General features: G+C 41.8%; 1 protein-coding gene and 1 pseudogene across 14 annotated transcripts in view; one reads left to right on the top strand and one right to left on the bottom strand.

Annotated features, from left to right (window-relative positions):
- AAK1 (AP2 associated kinase 1) overlaps window positions 1–19,076 on the top strand; it is a 224,210-nt gene that overhangs the window by 57,218 nt on the left and 147,916 nt on the right. The gene's annotated exons all lie outside the window — the stretch shown is intronic.
- On the bottom strand, window positions 10,888–11,027 carry LOC136332816 (small nucleolar RNA SNORA57; annotated as a pseudogene).

The raw sequence follows: 19,076 nt of genomic DNA, 5'->3' as shown, positions 1-19,076 counted from the left end.
AATTATACATAATTCCACATTTCATTGAGGTAAAATTCCCAGAGAATTGTTGGGTTAATGGGTGTGCACTTTCTAAAGGCTTCCAATGTATGTTGTCAAATTGCACTTCTGTCACAATATTTAAGTGTCCCTTTCACTGTATTTCTGCCAATATTTGATTTTATAATTAAGTTAATCTTTATGCAAATAAACCTTTAATACAAAAATACAAACTGTAAAAGCTAAAGAAGTCAGTGAGAAAAAAATGCATCTTGGAGAATGTAATGGCTGAGAATATTATGGTTTATAAACTAACAAACTATTGGTTCTTTAGCAGGAGAACATAACACATAAATACTCAGTGCATAAGCATGATAATTCTTAATTTAAGACATCTCTTCATGAAGTATAATAAATCCAAATCAGTCCTCATGAATGAGATGAAATGCCTCAGAATTTGAAGAAGAGGTGGTAAATCAGTATAATTCTCAGAATCTAAATACGTGAATCTCAGGGTAGTACTCTACTGATGTTTGTGTCATTTATTTATGGTAAAAATATTTTGTAGCTGTCTTAACTTTTTTGTGGGTTTTGTTTGCCACAAAGAAATTTCAAATTTTAATGAGGAAAAATAATGCAATATTTGGTTATTCCTTTCATATTATGTTTATAGAAAACCTTCCCTTACCTCAGTTACCTTAATTTTCTCTTAGTAGTTTATAATTTTAGTTTTTACATTTAAATCAGAAATTGCAAATATATTTATCTAATATTCTGCATTCCACCTGCTAGAAAAGGTGTATTTTTTTCCCACTATAGTGTTTTTAAAAGTTGGAATTTAAATGCCTTTTAGAAAAGATACATATCCTGTAATTTGCCTACTTCTCACAACTCTCAATTGTCTTATACTTACCTCACAGATTTAGATTTGGACATTTCCTTTTATCTACTTGATACTTGTGGACGTTTGAACTTGTGATCCTTAAGTCAATCTAGAGTTTATTTTGGTATTTAGGTGATAGAGGGAATTGATTTAAATTTTTTCCCCAAATGATTAGTTAGCAGTGCTATTTTTTTTGTTTGGGATAAGTCCAATATATATTCTTACTTGTCCTTGAGGTCCTTGCATCACTTTTCTGTCTGTTCTTACAATAACATTTTATAATTTATATCTAAATTACATTTAAAATTTTTAATGTCTAGAAGGATCCGCTTCCCCTTCATCCCATTACCCTACTCCCCACCCCAGTGTTCCAGTGTTCCAGTGTGTCCTAGATGAGAGCTAAAACAATTTTATCTAAAAACAAAGCCACCTATTGAAAATTTTATTCAGTTCAAAATACTTTCTAATTTATTATTTTTTTAAAAAAATTTTTTTTTGCATTTTTCTGAAGCTGGAAACAGGGAGAGACAGACAGACTCCCGCATGCGCCCGACCGGGATCCACCCGGCACGTCCACCATGGGGCAACGCTCTGCCCACCAGGGGGCGATGCTCTGCCCATCCTGGGCGTCGCCATGTTGCGACCAGAGCCACTCTAGCACCTGAGGCAGAGGCCACAGAGCCATCCCCAGCGCCTGGGCCATCTTTGCTCCAATGGAGCCTTGGCTGCGGGAGGGGAAGAGAGAGACAGAGAGGAAGGCGCGGCGGAGGGGTGGAGAAGCAAATGGGCGTTTCTCCTGTGTGCCCTGGCTGGGAATCGAACCCGGGTCCTCCGCACGCTAGGCCGACGCTGTACCGCTGAGCCAACCCGCCAGGGCCTCTAATTTCTCTTTTGATTTTTGCATTTGACCTAAGAATTATTTAGAAGAATTTTATTTAGTTTTCAAATATTTGCAGATTTCCCCAGAGATCTTTCTGTTACTGATTTCTAATTGAATTTCATTTAAGATCAGTATAGTTAGAGAACATACTTTGATTTAAATCCTTTTAAATTTATTGAAAATTGTTTCATGGCTTAGAATATGGCATGTCTTGGTCTTCTGTGGAACTTGAAAAGAATATGAATTTTGCTGTCGTTTTTTAAAAATTGAGTTTTATTGAGGTAACTCTGGTTAACATCATTATACAGGTTGTAGGTGCCCAGTTCTACAACACATTTCTGTACAACATAATGTGTATTCACCCCCCCAAGTCAAGTCTTTGTCATCACCATTTACTCCTCCACATACCCCTGCATGCCCCCGCTGCAATCACCACACTGTTATTTGTGTCCATGAGTTTGGTTTTTTTTTAAATCCCTCTTTTGCTCTCTCCCATTTGCTGTTATTAAATGGAGTGGTTTATAAATGTCAATTAGGTCAAGTTGCTTGGTAGTGTTGTTCTGTCTCTTATATCTTTATTGATTTTTCTGCTTGTTTGTTCTGTCAGTTATTGAGAGGAGGATATTAAAATCTTTGATTGTTATTGTGGATTTGTCCAGTTCTCCTTGCATTTCTGTCAGACATTTAAAAGTGTTATGTCCTCTTGACAAATTGGCCCCTTTATCATTATGAAATTATCCTGTAATATTCTTTGATCTGAAATCTTTGATATTAATATATTGACTGCAACTTTCTTTAATCAGTGTTAGCATGGCATATCTTTTTTCCATTCTTTTTTTTTAACCTACTTGTATCTTCCTGTTTCAAATGTGTTTCTTATAGGCAGCATATAATTGGAATTTTATTTTTCATGCAGTCTGACAATCTCTACGTTTTAATTGGGGTGTGTAGTATGTGCTCTTTTCTTTCTGGCTGCTTTACATTACATATCTGCAATTCATCCATCTTGATTAAGGAAGTCCTACCTTTTTATTTCTGCACAGCATTCCACTTTATATAGTTATTCTATAATGTGTTTATCCATTCATCTTTTGAAGGACGGTTATAATTTTCCAGTTTTGGTTAACATTCTTTTGCAAGTCTGTGTGGATATTTGTTTTTCTTCTGTAAGAGTAGAATTGCTGGTTCGTATGGTAAATGTTTCCTTAACTATGAAAAATAGTTTCTCTCTACCTGACTAAGTGTGCAATGGGTAGAGTGTTGACCTGAGATGCTGAGGACTCGGGTTCAAAACCCCAAGGTCACTGGCTTGAGCCTAAAGGTCACTGGCTTGCGCCCAGGCTTAATGGTTTGAGCAAGGGGTCACTGACTCAGCTGGGGCTCCCAGGTCAAGGCACATATGAGAAAACAATCAATGAACAACCAAAGTGTCACAACAAGTTGATGCTTCTCGTTTCTATCCCTCCTGTCTGTCCATCCCTGTCTGTTCGTCTCTCTCTCTTTTGCAAAAAAAGGAAAAATAGTTTCTCCTAAAGTTTACAATTTTACCTTTTCCTGCCAGTGATGTGTGAAGGTTTTTGTCACTCTACCTTCTTACCTAGCACTTGGATTCTCAGCCTTTTAATTTTGGAAAGCTATAGATTGTTTAGTATTGATTTTATAACTAGCTTTCTCACTGAATTGTTATTAGTAGTATTTAGTTAATTGTCTTGATGTATCAACTAGACAATTACATTGTTTGTAAGTTATGAAAATCCAGTCTGAACATTGTCAGTATTTCTCTATTTTATCTTCTAGTTAAACTTCATTGGTTTACACTTCCAAAATAGGTTTAGTATATTTGAGAAAGAATTTCATCAAAATATGCTGATATTCTTTGAAAAGGTCAGTTGAAAAACTCAAAACAACTCTCTTTAGTGATGTAATGTGAATGAGCTGTTACTAAGTATCTGTAATGCTCATCTTTCATCAAATAGTGTCACAATTTATTTATTTATATTTTTAATTTTAAAAAATTCACAATTTTGTTTTCATATACACCACCGTATGAATACAGTGTTATAGCTCTTGAGAGAGCAGTACATAGGCTATCTGTGATTAAATACAAATTTCTGAAGAATAAACAAATTCTGTTGTTTCTTCCTATGACAGGTTCAGAAGTGCTTACAATCTTTAAAAGCACTTGAATGTACCTATTTATATTACACATTTTATGATGGATTTAAAAAAAAGTTATATGTTCATATCTTTTAAATAGTTACCATCTGCTGACTGCAGTCATTTGTCAACATTTATGAGTTAACAGATAGGCTTTTATGTGATCATGGGATATATATATGTGATAAATCATTGCCTAGAGCAGTTTTTCAAAGTCAACACTTGACATTTAGGGCTGGATAATTTTCTGTTGTGCGGGCTGTCCTGTGCATTATAGGATGGTAGCAGCATCTGTAGCCTCTACCGATTTGATGCCGGTAGTTCCTTCTGCCCCTCTAAGTTGTGACAACCAAAAATGTTTCAAGATATCAAATGACCCCTCTTGAAGAACAAAATCACCCTCTTCAGAAACAGTGGTGTGACAGATCTCTGGGCTTTGGGATGGTGCTCTCACCAACTGAGCTGTCTAGCCAGCGCTGACAGATCTCAAAGTGAATTTAGGCACTACCTGAGAAGAAACATTGGCAGAACATGAGAGCATTTTGTTGTCTGGTGGAGTACCCTGGTGGACCATTTCTTGAGAGCTGTATTGTAGACTAGAAATTCGAGAAACTGGGAATTTGGAGAAGTAGTATACCTTTTGTTGCAATTTATGGATTCCACAAGCCACTTGGTTCCCCCACTTCACTTCCCCATCTTCTTCTTTTTTTATTTTATTTTATTTATTTTTCTGAAGCTGGAAACGGGAGAGACAGACAGACTCCCGCATGCGCCCGACCGGGTTCCACCCGGCACGGCCACCAGGGGCAACGCTCTGCCCACCAGGGGGCGATGCTCTGCCCCTCCGGGGCGTCGCTCTGCCGTGACCAGAGCCACTCTAGCGCCTGGGGCAGAGGCCAAGGAGCCATCCCCAGCGCCCGGGCCATCTTGGCTGCGGGAGGGGAAGAGAGAGACAGAGAGGAAGGAGGGGGGGGGGTGGAGAAGCAAATGGACGCTTCTCCTATGTGCCCTGGCTGGGAATCGAACCCGGGTCCCCCGCACGCCAGGCCGATGCTCTATCGCTGAGCCAACCGGCCAGGGCCTTCCCCATCTTCTTATTGCTCCTTTGTGGAAGGGGAGAACCAGGAGAGTATAACTGAAAGTTCTTAATAAAATGTTAGCAAAATTGTCAGCAGATCCCTGATACATCTTGCCCCAACTTTTCTATTTAAGCTCCATTAGACTGTGGTCGTTGTGGTTTGAAATACAGAACCGGCCCTGGCCGGTTGGCTCAGCGGTAGAGCGTCGGCCTGGCGTGCGGGGGACCCGGGTTCGATTCCCGGCCAGGGCACATAGGAGAAGCGCCCATTTGCTTCTCCACCCCCCCCCTGCCCCTCCTTCCTCTCTGTCTCTTCCCCTCCCGCAGCCAAGGCTCCATTGGAGCAAAGATGGCCCCGGCGCTGGGGATGGCTCCTTGGCCTTTGCCCCAGGCGCTAGAGTGGCTCTGGTCGTGGCAGAGCGACGCCCCGGAGGGGCAGAGCATCGCCCCCTGGTGGGCGTGCCGGTGGATCCCCGTTGGGCGCATGCGGGAGTCTGTCTGACTGTCTCTCCCTGTTTCCAGCTTCAGAAAAATACAAAAAAAAAAGAAAAAAAAAAGAAATACAGAACCAACCAACACTGATCCTCTTGGTTCCAGAATAAAAGTGATTTATAAGTCAGTTACAGAGACTTCTTCCTTAAACATAGTCTTATTTCTCCTGCCCCGGTTCACTGTGAGTTGTAGGAGTAGCACTTCTGTAACTTGGTGGCAAATGGCAGGATCACTTGCATGGGATCAAAGTGGCATTGTGGATGATTAGTAGACTTTACTAGTTTTGATTGATTTCCAATTATTTCATGTTCTAATTGAAGCAAGTAACATAGGATATTGAAATGGACTTCATTTTTTGTTTTGTTGCTGTGATCCTTTGAATTGATTCCTTTATCCACTTTATGCCTTAAATCTACCTATTTCTTAAGTCAATGAGAGTAATAAAATTGCAGTGATGTTTATAATACTAACTTTTTAACTATAAATATTTTAACTACAGCTTAAGTAAATGTCTATAAAACTTGGACATACTAAATGGATTTTACTTTCTAAATCCTACCAGTCCTTTAGTGTCGTTCAAAATTTCATATGTCCCAAGAAACGTTTCCTACCAATTCCAGCTAACATTTGTCTTTCCATAGGCTTACTTTTTCCTCCCTCATTGTTTCGTGTCCTTATCTTGCCAACAAATTGTTTTTTTTCAGGGAGATAGGTGTGGGGTTTTGATGGGACATCACATTTTATACTATATTAATCTCTTTTTATCCTTTTATCTCATTTGATCTTCCTACTAACTTTAAGCTTATTAGGATAGATATTATTATTTCCATATTACAACTGAAAATGGAGCTTTAGAGAAGTCTTTCCAGCATTATCCAGTTAATAGGTGGTTAAGCCAATGATAGTACCTGTTCAGTATTGGGGTTTCTAACTAGAGAAATGGTGCAAACCTAAAAACTGTTTATAATTTGTCATTATATTTGCAATGTGCAGAATTTTAGAGTTGCCAGTTAAAGTATTGAGACATCTGAGCCTGCTGTATTAAGTAGGTTGCATACAAGGTTAGGGGATGGCTTTTGCTGAATCACTCCTGCTCTGGCTCTGTCCTCCAGGAAGGACAGGCACTGCGGAACAGCAATCTGGGGGTGAGTACACAGACTCTAATCATACAATAGTTTCTCTATATAGCCTTCTTGGAATATGTGCTCTTTCCTGGTCTCAGGCACCTTTGCTGACCAAAATCCCTAGTGTCCTCTGCTTTATTCCTTAGCATTTCTGTTACTACTGATAGAGCTTCGTGATAATACCAGCCAAAACTGGGTGTTTAGGGACAGACTCCAGTATGACTGAAGTGGCCAGGAAGGTAGTATGCTCACTCAGCGTGGAAACCACAGACATTCTCTCTGGTATGTATTAAGCTCACGGGAACGGGAATGAAGCTCCCAGCTTGTCTGCTTGTCTGACCTCCATTGTTGGTTGTGCCATGCATTGAGCACAATCATATAGAGGTTTTGACTTACACCCCTGGTCTGGTGGAGTTAACTTCCGTCGATTATTTTATCAGAGTAGTTTGACCATGTTTTCTTTTGATCATAGGCTCGGGTTTCTTCTGTAGAGATAAAATGGAAGCTGCCTCAAAACAAACTAGGAGCTGCTAACTTCCCTGTGCCTGAGCTACCTAGTCCAGGTGCCCTGTATCTATCCTGAACGCTTGAGGCAGGCTATGTCTAGGGATGACCCTGTTTTGAAGGACGCTTGTGTCAGTTTCATAGACCCAGTACTCCTTTACCTTCTTTTAGTTGGAATATTGCATCTGTTCTGTTCAATCCCCTAGGGCCTAGGCCTCCTATTCCTGCTCATATTCTTTCTAGGTCTTGACTCTGTAACTCAGTGCTTGACCACTAGCCAGTTTCACAGTCCAATAATTATATCCTCCACTCTGTCCAATGCAGTCTGCTGCTTGTTTGGGCTCCATTTGGTTTATTTCCTGACTTTGACATGTATCGGTTCAGTGTTAACTTGTTGCCTGGTCTGAGGACTATTTAACCTCTGTACACTTTGACGTATCTGTAGCCACCACCCCACCCCAAGGCATTCGGTCAGAAACCTGGTTTCTCATCTGTGCTGTGATCCTCAATCTCAGATGACACTGGTGATGATGACTTTATGGTTAGGCCGAGAAAGACGACTGACTCCATGTGTACTATGTTAGCATATTTTTTCTATGTCTCTCAAGACTGATTGCATCATTTCTAAAAGACATCTAAAAAGCAACAGAAGTGCTTTTGAAAATCAGACAGCCTTTTTGATATCAGTTCTTTCATTTATTCAGTTGTAAGATCCAGATTGATCTCCTTATAAAATTTTCTCCCACATTTTGTAGTGGGATAGTCCTAACAATAGTAAACCTTGATCCACAGATCAGATGTGCCATTTGATAACAATAATGGAGGAGAACTCAATAAAACCAGCTTGTTTAATGGAACCATTATAAAAGCTTGCATGGGCCCTGGCCGGTTGGCTCAGCAGTAGAGCGTCGGCCTGGCGTGTGGGGGACCCGGGTTCGATTCCCAGCCAGGGCACATGGGAGAAGCGCCCATTTGCTTCTCCACCCCCCCTCCTTCCTCTCTGTCTCTCTCTTCCCCTCCCACAGCCGAGGCTCCATTGGAGCAAGGATGGCCCGGGCGCTGGGGATGGCTCCTTGGCCTCTGCCCCAGGCGCTAGAGTGGCTCTGGTCGCGGCAAGAGCGACGCCCTGGAGGGGCAGAGCATCACCCCCTGGTGGGCAGAGCATAGCCCCTGGTGGGCGGGCCGGGTGGATCCCGGTCGGGCGCATGCGGGAGTCTGTCTGACTGTCTCTCCCCATTTCCAGCTTCAGAAGAAGAAGGAAAAAAAAAGCTTGCATGGACAAAAAAGCAGCTAAAACAAATGTCAGAACTGAGGAGTCACAAAATTCCCAGGGATGATTTCATATATGCTTGGATGCCACAGGCACTGAGGACTAGAATTCATTTTGAGAGCAGGATTTCTGGATACTTGCATCACCTGAAGCCATCTATTGCTGAGAGCAAACTCTTATAATAAATAGAATCATTAGTTAAGAAGAGGGTGGGTTTAATCTTCCCTCTTAATATAAGGGATGGAGAAGCTGACACTCAAGACAAATACTGAAAATGGAGCACATTTTATATCATCAAAAGTGTCAGTAACCAGAGTTTGGTTTTACAAAGCTGTAGATGATGGATATTACTTAGGAAGGAAGGGATGGGAAAGATGGGAATGAATATGTGTTGCCTGCTTCTTTGGTTAGAGATGTGCCAGGTGCTGTATGATGCTGTCTCATGTAATCTTCATAACCCCTGTGGAATAGCTGACGGTTCCTCATTTATAAATGAGCTGAGGTCATGTTACTACAGAGTGTTTGCACTAGGATTTGAACCCAGATCTAACTCCAAAGCCTGGCCCCTTAGAAGGACACAGGCTTGCTCTAGAAAATGAAAGCTGCTGATTTTGGCAGAAAGGCAGGAAATATGGAAGAACAGCCTTGATTCCTTTGTTTCATAAAGATTGCCACATTTGAAGGCCTGGTGCATTAATTCTCAACACCAGCTGTCTATTAGAATCACTTGTGAAGATTTTTAAAAAACAAAAACCAAACGCACCAGCCCTAGGATTCTGAATCTAGATGGGTTCTGTTTGTGGGACTAGGACTTCCAAGATGATTCTGGTGTGCAGTTAGGGCTACAAAACTGTATAGCAAACACTGGAACAGGTGTGAGCCCTAGGGATGTTTCTAAACCTCTTGTGAGAGGAAATTGAGGTCCCAAGAGCCCAGAAGTCAGACAGATAGTCCTTCTTCATTCAATCTAGCACTTACCCGGCATTGACTGTTGGTGGTTTAGAAAATGCGAAGAAAAACTACTTTCCCTGCCTTTAAATAGAGGAGTTTTTAGCTAAAGGCCACATAGTTGGTTAATGCAGCAAACTTAGAACACAGGTTTCCCTGACTTCACTGGGCTTATAAAGCCTTTTGAATATTATCATTGTCAGGACCTCTTTGAGATCCCCCAAGCTGTGGTTCGTGTTAACACTGTAGTAAGTGGCCTCCAAAGCCCCTGGCTTCCCAGTTCCAGAAGTCTCCTGCCTGCCTTTCTGCCTCATTACCAGCCTGGCATTCAACCATGCACTTTGCCTTAAGTTCACAGGCCCGCAGCTTTTAAGTTCACGGCTTTGTTCTCAGCTCATTTTTCAGCATCTCACCTGGAAAAGGCCTGAAAAGTTACACAATGATTATTTTAGAATTGCAGTGCTTGGACAAAACCTGCCCCACTGGTGGTCATCCTGAACTCTTTGCTGTGCATTTTAATTTGTTCATAAGTCTTCTGACTCATCTCATAGTGTTTTGTGGGCTGCATATTTTTTGGAGTTTTTCTCAGATCTCTCAGGGCAGTGAGTGCAGCAGAGAGGGGGAGTGAGGGAAGAGGGCACTGTACTAGGTAGGCCCCCCTTTTTTTTTAATTCAAGTGAGAGGCAGGGAGGTGGAGAGACAGACAGCTGCATGCACCCTGACTGGGATCCACCTGGCAACCCCCCTCTAGAGCTGATGTTCTACCCATCTGGGGCTGCTGCTCAGTGTAATGTGAGTGGCCAAGGCCAGGCAGGTCCACACTGGATTCGGACAGACAGTAGAGAAACTGTGGAGCCGGAAAGAGTTGGGCCATTCCCAAAACCTTTTCTCACGGCAGCAAGCAAGCAAGCAAACAGCAAAAATGACCCCTCACAATGGCAGGCAGGTAGGCAGGCAATCCACAATTCACCAATTGCAATCCACACTGAGCGCAAACACCTGTAGCCTTACATGACTATCCACATGTGGTGCTGCCACGTGCCCATACACTAATCAAGCAAAGTGCCGGCAGCTGGTAAACTGGCAAGCAAGCCTAACACAGCTATTTTCCCAACACTCGGCAACTGAGCTATTTTAGTGCCTGAGGAGAGGCCATGGAGCTATCCTCAGCACCCAGGACCAACTTGCTCATTTGAGCCATGGCTGCAAAAGGAGAAGTGAAGAAGCAGATGGTCACTTCTCTTGTACCCTGACTGGGAATCGAACCAGGATTTCCACATGCCAGGCCAACACTCTACCGCTGAGCCAACCAGCCAGGGCCAATAGGCTCTTTTAATGTTTTGTTTTCTTTAAGGCTTCTCAATAACCTTGGAGGAGAGAGTCTCACCATCTGCAGAATATGAGTGATAAGTGAGGCTTACAGAAATTAGGTAACTTTCTGTATGCTACCTAAACAAGTAAATTTCATTGCTAGAGATCCAACTATAGAATCTTCTGATCTAAATGCCATGTTTTTTCCCTTGCACAGTCAGATGCCACTTCCGGACTGGAATATTCTTATTTTTTCTTAACCCATGTCCTGGCGCTTACCTATGTCCCAGACTGTAAACTGGGCACTGAAGACATGACACCAAGGGGGCCAGGGCCCTTCCCTTTGCCTTTGTACATTATGGGACTAGGACCACACGTCCAACCCCACCAAGAAGAGGAGGGTAGGACTCAGTTCTATTATGAGAATTGCATAATTAGGCAGGTTAGTTATTGTGTGAACATCATAGAGTGCATTTACATAAACCTAGCTAGTATAGCCTCCTACTGGAATTGTGTGCGCTATACTTTTATATGACTGGCAGTGCAGTAAGTTTAAGTTTGTTTACGTCAGCATCACCACAAATTTGTGAGTAATACCTTATGCTATGACTTTATTGACGGCTATGACAGTACTAAGCAATAGGAATTTTTCAGCTCCATTTAATTTCATGGGACTATGATCATTATGTGGTCCATCATTGACTGAAATGTCATTGTGTGGTCCATGACTGTACCACATGCCATGTTATATGTAAAGCTTTTGGTGTAGTTTGAACTTGCTTTTTAGATAAGTGAGTCTTAAATTTAATTTTTGGTATCCTCAATAGCTTTTAGAAATCAAGGCTTTGATTTAATAATCCAGGAGAGATATAGGACTCAAGACAGTTCTCTAGAGAGGGTAGAGTTATGTATCACAGTCTGATAATTATGGTAAAAGTAGGTTCTGAGTCCCTAGTCCAGCCCATTGGAATCAGAGATCAACACAGCCGGTGTCACATGCCATTATCAGAACTTGGAAAACTCAGGGTGACCAAAACATAAGCCAAGGTCCTTGGGGGGCCAGAGGTGGTATGGAGAAATAGACTTCCAGCTCAGAAATATCTCCCATTACACATTATGCCAACTGGAGATCATTAATCTCTTCTTTCAGTGGGATAGTCTTCTCTTTCGATCTTAAATTATAGCTTGAATTTTTATGTACTTTTTTTTCCCTGTTAACACTTATCTGGACCTTGAATCTACAGAGTGATAATTAATGTCATTGTAATGAGGAAATGAGAACATATTTTTGAATGACTTTTGTTAACTGTAGACTATTCATACAAATACTAGGGATGAGACCCCAGCTTCCCTAAAAACGAACAGATTGGTAAGAATAGAAGTTTTGATGTTGGATGAAGGGAGCAGTGAGGTTTGGAGCATGAATAATTCTAGAAGCAACCAGAGTGAGGCGGCTGCTTGGGAGTGGCTGAAAGGCTTAACAGATTTCTTGGGGATGGAGGGGATGTATATAAGATTTCTGATTGCATGGAGTTGGAATTTGAGGGAATCAAAGACTAAACCTGATATGAGGCTAAACTGGAGACTTACTGAAGGCAGAAGTCCATGTGCATGTGGACACTCCGTTGTGCAATCTGTAGCTCAGTAATGCATTCATTGCTGAGAGCCTGACATGACACTTAAATGTGATGGAGTAGCCTATAGAAATCGAATCACGTGGTATAACATTTCTGTGTGAATCCTGTGACAGACACAGTGCAACTGGAGATTGGCATGAGTCTATGTGACAGGTTGGGAAACCAAGGCACCAACAGAAAGTTACCTGTAGAAGCCTGGACTCAAAACTGAAGCTAAAAGCAACTTCTGTCTTTTACTTCTCCCACCTTTTTTCTTTTCTTTTTTTCTTTTTAAAGTCAAAACATGGTATTATTTTGTTCTCAAGAGTGGATTATATAATTAAAGTAACCACAGTGTAAAGCTCATCAATGCAGAGTCTCTGAGGAAAGTGTAGAGAAGCTGGTTAGAGAAGAGGTATTATGTAATGGCCTAATTATGAGGCCTGCCATCTGCTTAGGAGTCACGCCTGCCTGGTTCCCTGATTGGGATTTTCAAGGAGGATGCTGGATTGTTAGGAGAGCACTGTGTGCGGGGTGTGTGTGTGTGTGTGTGTGTGTGTGTGTAGTAGGTAGCAACCTCCTTTCTTGGAAAGGAGATTGATAGATGTGGGGGTAGGGAGATGAAGCATCCTTGTAGGGTTTCTAAACACATGTGACCCATCCATTAGCACAGAAAACAGTGGTAGAGGTTAATTGTTCTGTAGACAAGACTTTATATATCAGGGGAGGGGCCAGTAGGTAATGGTGGCTGTCAGAATATGGCCAGAAACCCCAAGTCTACCTGTAGAACCAACTGAGACATTTTTCTCCATTCAAAGAAAGAGTGAAAAATCCACTTTGTTTTTTTAGTGGATGGTTTGTAGTATGGATGAGAACATTAAATCCAGGATCCTGAAAAAATGGGCCTAAGTTGGTGTAGGCCCATTTGAAATACAAATCACTAATTGAAATACAAATCACTGTGCTCAGGGCACCTGATGAGTTGCCTCTGAAAGGACTCAGGGCCAAGAATCAGATGGAAAAGTTACATGGGTATCAGGAGAGTGGCAGGTGAGGAAGGGTGTCTTTGGACCTTCTGTAGGTATTGCACTTAGCTTGAAAGGAATCTAGGGACCGTGACCCATGAGGCTGAGACCCAAGAGGATACTGATACGGTGCTTGTACTCTAGACTTATCGGGACTGACTTTCAAGGAAAATAACATAAATTTTCTAAACACTTTAGGAGTATCTTGCTTTCATGGTCTGAAAATGTGCTCATACAGGCTTACCTTGCTTTATTGCACTACACAGGTGTTGAGTATTTTACAAATTGAAGGCAGAACCCTCCACTGGCAAAAAAGATTATGACTCGCTTTATTGCCATGGTGGTCTGGAACCAGACCTGCAGTGTCTCTGAGATATGCCTTTGTCAGGATAATCAGCAAGTGATTGGTGTAGTAAAACATGAACATCCCAAAGGAAGTAATGTTTTGCCAATTCCTTCCCCTAGTCCCATCTATCAGAGAGTTTCTTTTCATTTCTACTGCCCACCCCTACCCTCCAGTATGAAAGCAATGTTGTTTTTAAAAGAAATTGGTCATTCAAATTCCCGCATAGAATTTAGGAGGTTGGTATGTGTCATATTTCTAAAGAATCACCAAAACGTGGCAGGTACCCAGCTCCAAAGGCCAGAGATTTTTCTGTCCCTTTAATTCAGTGCCACACTTCTATTTTACAGATTAAGAAATGGAGACCTAGAGAAGTGGAGTGACTTGCTCCACTTGTTTGTCATTTGTGGGACTTGGATCAGAACTAGGTCTCCTGACTCCTGGCCCGTTGTTCTTTCTGTTACCCCTTGATGTCTCACATGGAGATTTATTTGAAATGTTGCCAGGAGTTCTGTGACAGTGGCAGTGACACAGCTGCACGGTACTTGGACATACCCTTTGGGCATTGTGTCTACCTCTCATTGGTGTCTTAACTTCTAGCAGAGTCCCTACAGCAGCAGGGAATAGTTTTAAAGTGCTAGACAGCAGCATTTTATTCTATGAGTTTGCAAACGCTTTGCAGCAGAAAGATTGATTTTCTCACTGAGCCTGCCCTCTTGTCTTCACTTTGACCACTTCATGTTGGACCCTGTTTCTTTAATAACCTTGGGATAGCCTTTTTCTTTTTCCTGACTTTCTTGCATTCACACTTGAGCTGTAGCAGGTATCTGATGAAGAAGTTTCTCTTTTGGACCTTGAATAGCCATTTAAAATATGGATTCTGGTATATTTTGCTTTCCCCAGTGGCAGTACCTTTCAGGAGAACAGGAATTTGCTAAGTCATTGTTAAATCTCTTCCTTAGACAAAGATAGTGGTGTGGTCAAATTTCCTTGTCACCCCACTCACCCGTACACCACTGGTAGGGTTTATTTCATTTAGTCATACACACACAGGTTTCTAATACAGAGAGAGACTCTGATTCTCTTCTAGGTGTTCTCAGTATACTGCAGTTTTTACTTCAAAAAGATCTGAAATGTTCCAGATTCTGGGGCAGTGGTTCCCCAAACTGGCAGATGATTTATATTGTCAGGAAGGCTTTATAAAAAACAGATCCCAGAGCCCCACCTAGGCCTACTGAATTAGACTTTGTATCAGCATTTAGCTATTTTCCATATTCTGTGATGTAATATGTACTTTGTATATTGGATACTTATTCAGGGGCTTATTAATATATTTAGAACTTGTTGAGAGGACACAACCTTTTTTTTTAAATGTTGGGTTTTATCATTCCATTTATTTTATTTTATTTATTCATTTTAGAGAGGAGAGAGAGAGAGAGGGAAGGGGGGAGGAGCAGGAAGCATCAACTCCCATATGTGCAAGCCCAGGGTTTCGAACCAGTGACCTCAGCATTTCCAGGTTGACGCTTTATCCACTGTGCCACCACATGTCAGACAGGACACAACCTTTAAAAAAAAAAAAAAAAACCTTTAAAAAAATATATAGTGTACTACGCTATATATTTAGTGTACTACAATCAGTGTAGCATTGTAAAGTGAATGTGTGTTTTCTGCAATAATATAAGAATGGGTAGTAATATGCATTCTAAATATGTTCAGAACTGGCCCCTTTGAAAATGGACTGGCCCACATGCAGAGTGCCACATAGAATCTACTAAATTGCAGAGACATGTTTTAATTCAGGGCTTTAAAAGAGGAAGTGATTTTAAAATGTACATTTTTGCTAAGTGGGTTGATAATTTATGTGAATAAAACATTCTTTGAGTTAAAAAAGATTCTTTTTATTAATTTGTTTTTAAACTCAGCATCTTTAAAACACTTGATTATTAAAAACAAAATCCTATAATACACATTCATCTGTCTTTGGGCAGGTGGTGACTGCCCTTTTTTATACAGAGACTGAATGTAGAAATAACAGACTCTGCCCGCAAACTGTAGTGTGTTAATACTTACTGCCTTCTTAGAGTTCATCTAACTTAGTTTTCTAGCTACACAGATGAGGAACTGAGACCCAGTGAGAGGGGAGTTGAGCCAGATGCATTGATTAAGACTTCCTGTCGGCCCATAATGGTTACCTACTCAAATTAGCTGAAATACAAAAAGGAAAATGTTAAAAAGATTAAGGTGTGTGTTTTGGGGTGGGGGAGGTGGTTCTCTCTCGGAGCCTGGGAGCAGGAGTGCTGCTAACTCTTGGCAAGGGTCTGAGATTAGGAACAAGAAGATTCTCAGGAGTCTGTCTTATATCTTGTTTTTTGTTTGTTTTTTTGGTGGTGTTTTTTTTCTGCTCCTGCTTTGGTCTTCTCTTTCTCTCTATAGATGGACTTTCTCTCCTCATTCATTTATGTGATTCAATATGGTTATTGTAAAGTCCTCCCAATTCACTTGTTACAGTTTAAATTGCCCACATAGACTTAGACCAAATTCTGCTTTCCAGGGAGAGAGAATCTGATAGGTCCAAGCTTGAATCAGATATCCTTACTGGTCTTATCAACTCTGGCAAGGATGGGGTGAGGGTGTTTAGTCAGACATGACTGGTGGGGAAAGGGAATGTCCAGAGGTCTATGAATCATCGAGTTGGGCAGACACCCAAAGCTTTCTATTCTGAGAGTGCACTAACAAGTGATAGTTCCAGGTGGAAAACGAGGATCTGAAATAAGGCAATGGCAATAAGAATGGGAAGCGTAAGCAGATTTGACAGAGACAAAGAAACCAATTAGCTCTGATGATTAGTTGGATATTGGGGAGAGAAAGTTGTTGAAGATAGGAAATGGGGTAAATGGTGGTCACATTCAGGATGATAGGGAACACAGGAGAGGAGGCTTGTCACGTGGGGAGTGGACATAAGGGCATGATTTCAGTTTTAACTATGTGGAGTTTGGAGTGCCTATGAAAATTGTAAGTGGAAATGTTTATCAGGTTAATTGAGGAAGTCGAATATATGGGTCTGGATATATGGGGAGAGTTGTCAATATTATGAATGTATTCAATAATTAAAGGATGTTTAACTGCTTAATGGATGAACTCACCTACAGAACATTTATGGAGTGAACACAGATGACTCAGGACTGAATCTTGATAAAACACTAGTATTTAAAGAATAGGAAGAAGAAGAGAAAGTCTAAAGGAGATCTAGAAGTGGACAAAAATGTAGGAGGAAAACTGAACATGTAATGTCCTTTCCTTTGGAAGCCCAGTGGAAGGAGTGCTTGATTCCAGAGTGTCACCAGTGAACAGTGCTGCATGGCTGTCATGTGGGATAACATCTGAAAAGTAGTGAACTGGATTGAGCCACAGCGAGGGCCTTGGAGAGGGCAGAAAGCAGATTACACGGGGTTTCTGAATGACTGGGAAGAGGTGGAGAGAGAGGAGTATAGGCAATTGAAAATGGCTGGTTGTGAAAGAGGAAAGGGGTGGTAGCTACTTGGGTCAAGAAAGGGGTGAAGAGATTTTTTTCTTTCTCTATTTAAGGTCAGAGAGATTTGGAGCATGTTTCAGTACTATTGGAAGAGAGGGCGGCAGTTGAAAATACAAGCGAGGAGGAACACTTTCTGGAATGAAATTCTTAAAGGGGAGTGATGGGCTCCAGAGACAGGGGGCATGGAGGCAAAGAAGGGGAAGGTGTAGGGAATTTAGAAGAGCAGAGGATGTGGAAGTTAAGGACATGGGGTGGATTCTGGACTTTTCAAGACTTGAGAACTGTAGGTAGGTCGGGGTGGTAGAAAGGGAGGAGTTGAGGTCCCTTTCCGTGTTGAAGTTTTTAAAATAATGCTTTTGACCCTGAGAATAATTTTAGAAACAAAAGTGGGTGGCTGTGCTGTGTAGATCAGTTGGACTTGGGGGGAAGGTGGTGCACCCGGGAACAGGATCTTGTTGCATTTGAACTCTTGTCTGAGCCAGGTTGTAGATGTGCTCAGCATTGGATTCTCAGGTTTCCTTAGGATTGAATCACTAATTGCAATGAAGCAGGATCCATCAGCATCTCTTAATATTCAGCATTCAGAGAAAGCCTGAAGGCATCTTTCAGTTCAAAATTTCACTGAAAACAGTTCCCACAACCTTGTCACATACTTTTACTAACATTGTCCTGTTGGGATGTGTGTATGGCCTGATTTTGTCTGATACTATCCATTTTTTGCTTCATTCAAAACCCTTGACTTGCCATAATTAATTATGCTTGAAAGCTGAGAGGTAAGGCTTGTCCCTCTTTGCAGCCCTGGGAGTGGGAAGGAAGTGCAGTGAATTCTACTTCCCCCAACACAGGCCTTCCCCTCCAGTGGAGACCACAGCTGTACATTGGCCTGGAAGCCTGAATCCTCCAGGGTGCCTGAGTGAAGATGTGAAGATGAAAGGCATACCTAAGGATGGTGAAAAGAATTTGAATTTAAGAAAAAGATTATCTCTACCATTCCCAATGCCTCCTGACCCTAATCTGCTAGTCCCCTTTGAAATGTGCTGCTGCTTGGCCTGGGTTCCTTATACTTCCAGTGGAAACTAATGTGGAGAGGATGAGGATAGGCCCCTTTCCTCTGGCACAGTGTGGATTGCACCCTGCCTCCTGCTGTTAGGGCAGATACACAGGCGGAGAGAAGAGGGCGTTAGGGCCTGTTAGGGCCAGGAAGGAATAAGGGCAGTAACTTGAACCTTGTAGCTGAAATCCCTCCCACAGTCTGGTTCTGCAGGTCGGTCTGGGAAATGATCACTGTGCTGGAAGGTAGATCTGCTGAAAGCCGAGGCTCCAGTAGTTACCTAGCATTCTCCTATAGTGTCACTCAGCTCTCCTTGTCGTGGAGTTTTTACCTAGAATGGAACTCGATAGGAGTGTTAAAGTACCATTTCTCCCTCACTGTGGGAGAGTAATTCTAGGGACTAGCCTCGTGCCTCAGGACAACACAGAGACCCACTCTTAAATGCATGGTGCCAGAGGTCGAATAATACAAAGTTCAGTGTATTTTTTGCTTTGCTGTGACTTACTTTCCTTATTGGTAAAATGGGACATGGGCCTCTGATTGGATGATGGATAATTTAATGAGAAGATCACAGTAGAGTATACTGGAGGAGTCTCTGGAAGCATGTTTTGTAAGTGGACTTTAGGAAATGAGCCTGCCAGGCACAGATCCAGGCTCCTGGGCACATGCCCAGGTTACTGGGGTTCTGCTGCTTACAGAGAACCTGTGGTTCCCCATTGGATAGACAGCTATAATAATACTTGCCTCATAGGATTGTCATGAGGATGCAATTAGATGATACATGTGAAAGTGCTTGGCACAACGCTGAATCATAATAGTGCTATTTTTGGATGTGTCCTAAACAGATGCTATAAAGGAGCTGGATGATAGGAGGTCTGGC

This window comes from Saccopteryx bilineata, chromosome 3 (genome assembly GCF_036850765.1).
Source record: "Saccopteryx bilineata isolate mSacBil1 chromosome 3, mSacBil1_pri_phased_curated, whole genome shotgun sequence".
NCBI lineage: Eukaryota > Metazoa > Chordata > Mammalia > Chiroptera > Emballonuridae > Saccopteryx > Saccopteryx bilineata.
Note: the sequence above shows the minus strand (reverse complement) of the source record. Positions and strands in the feature narration are given on the sequence as shown.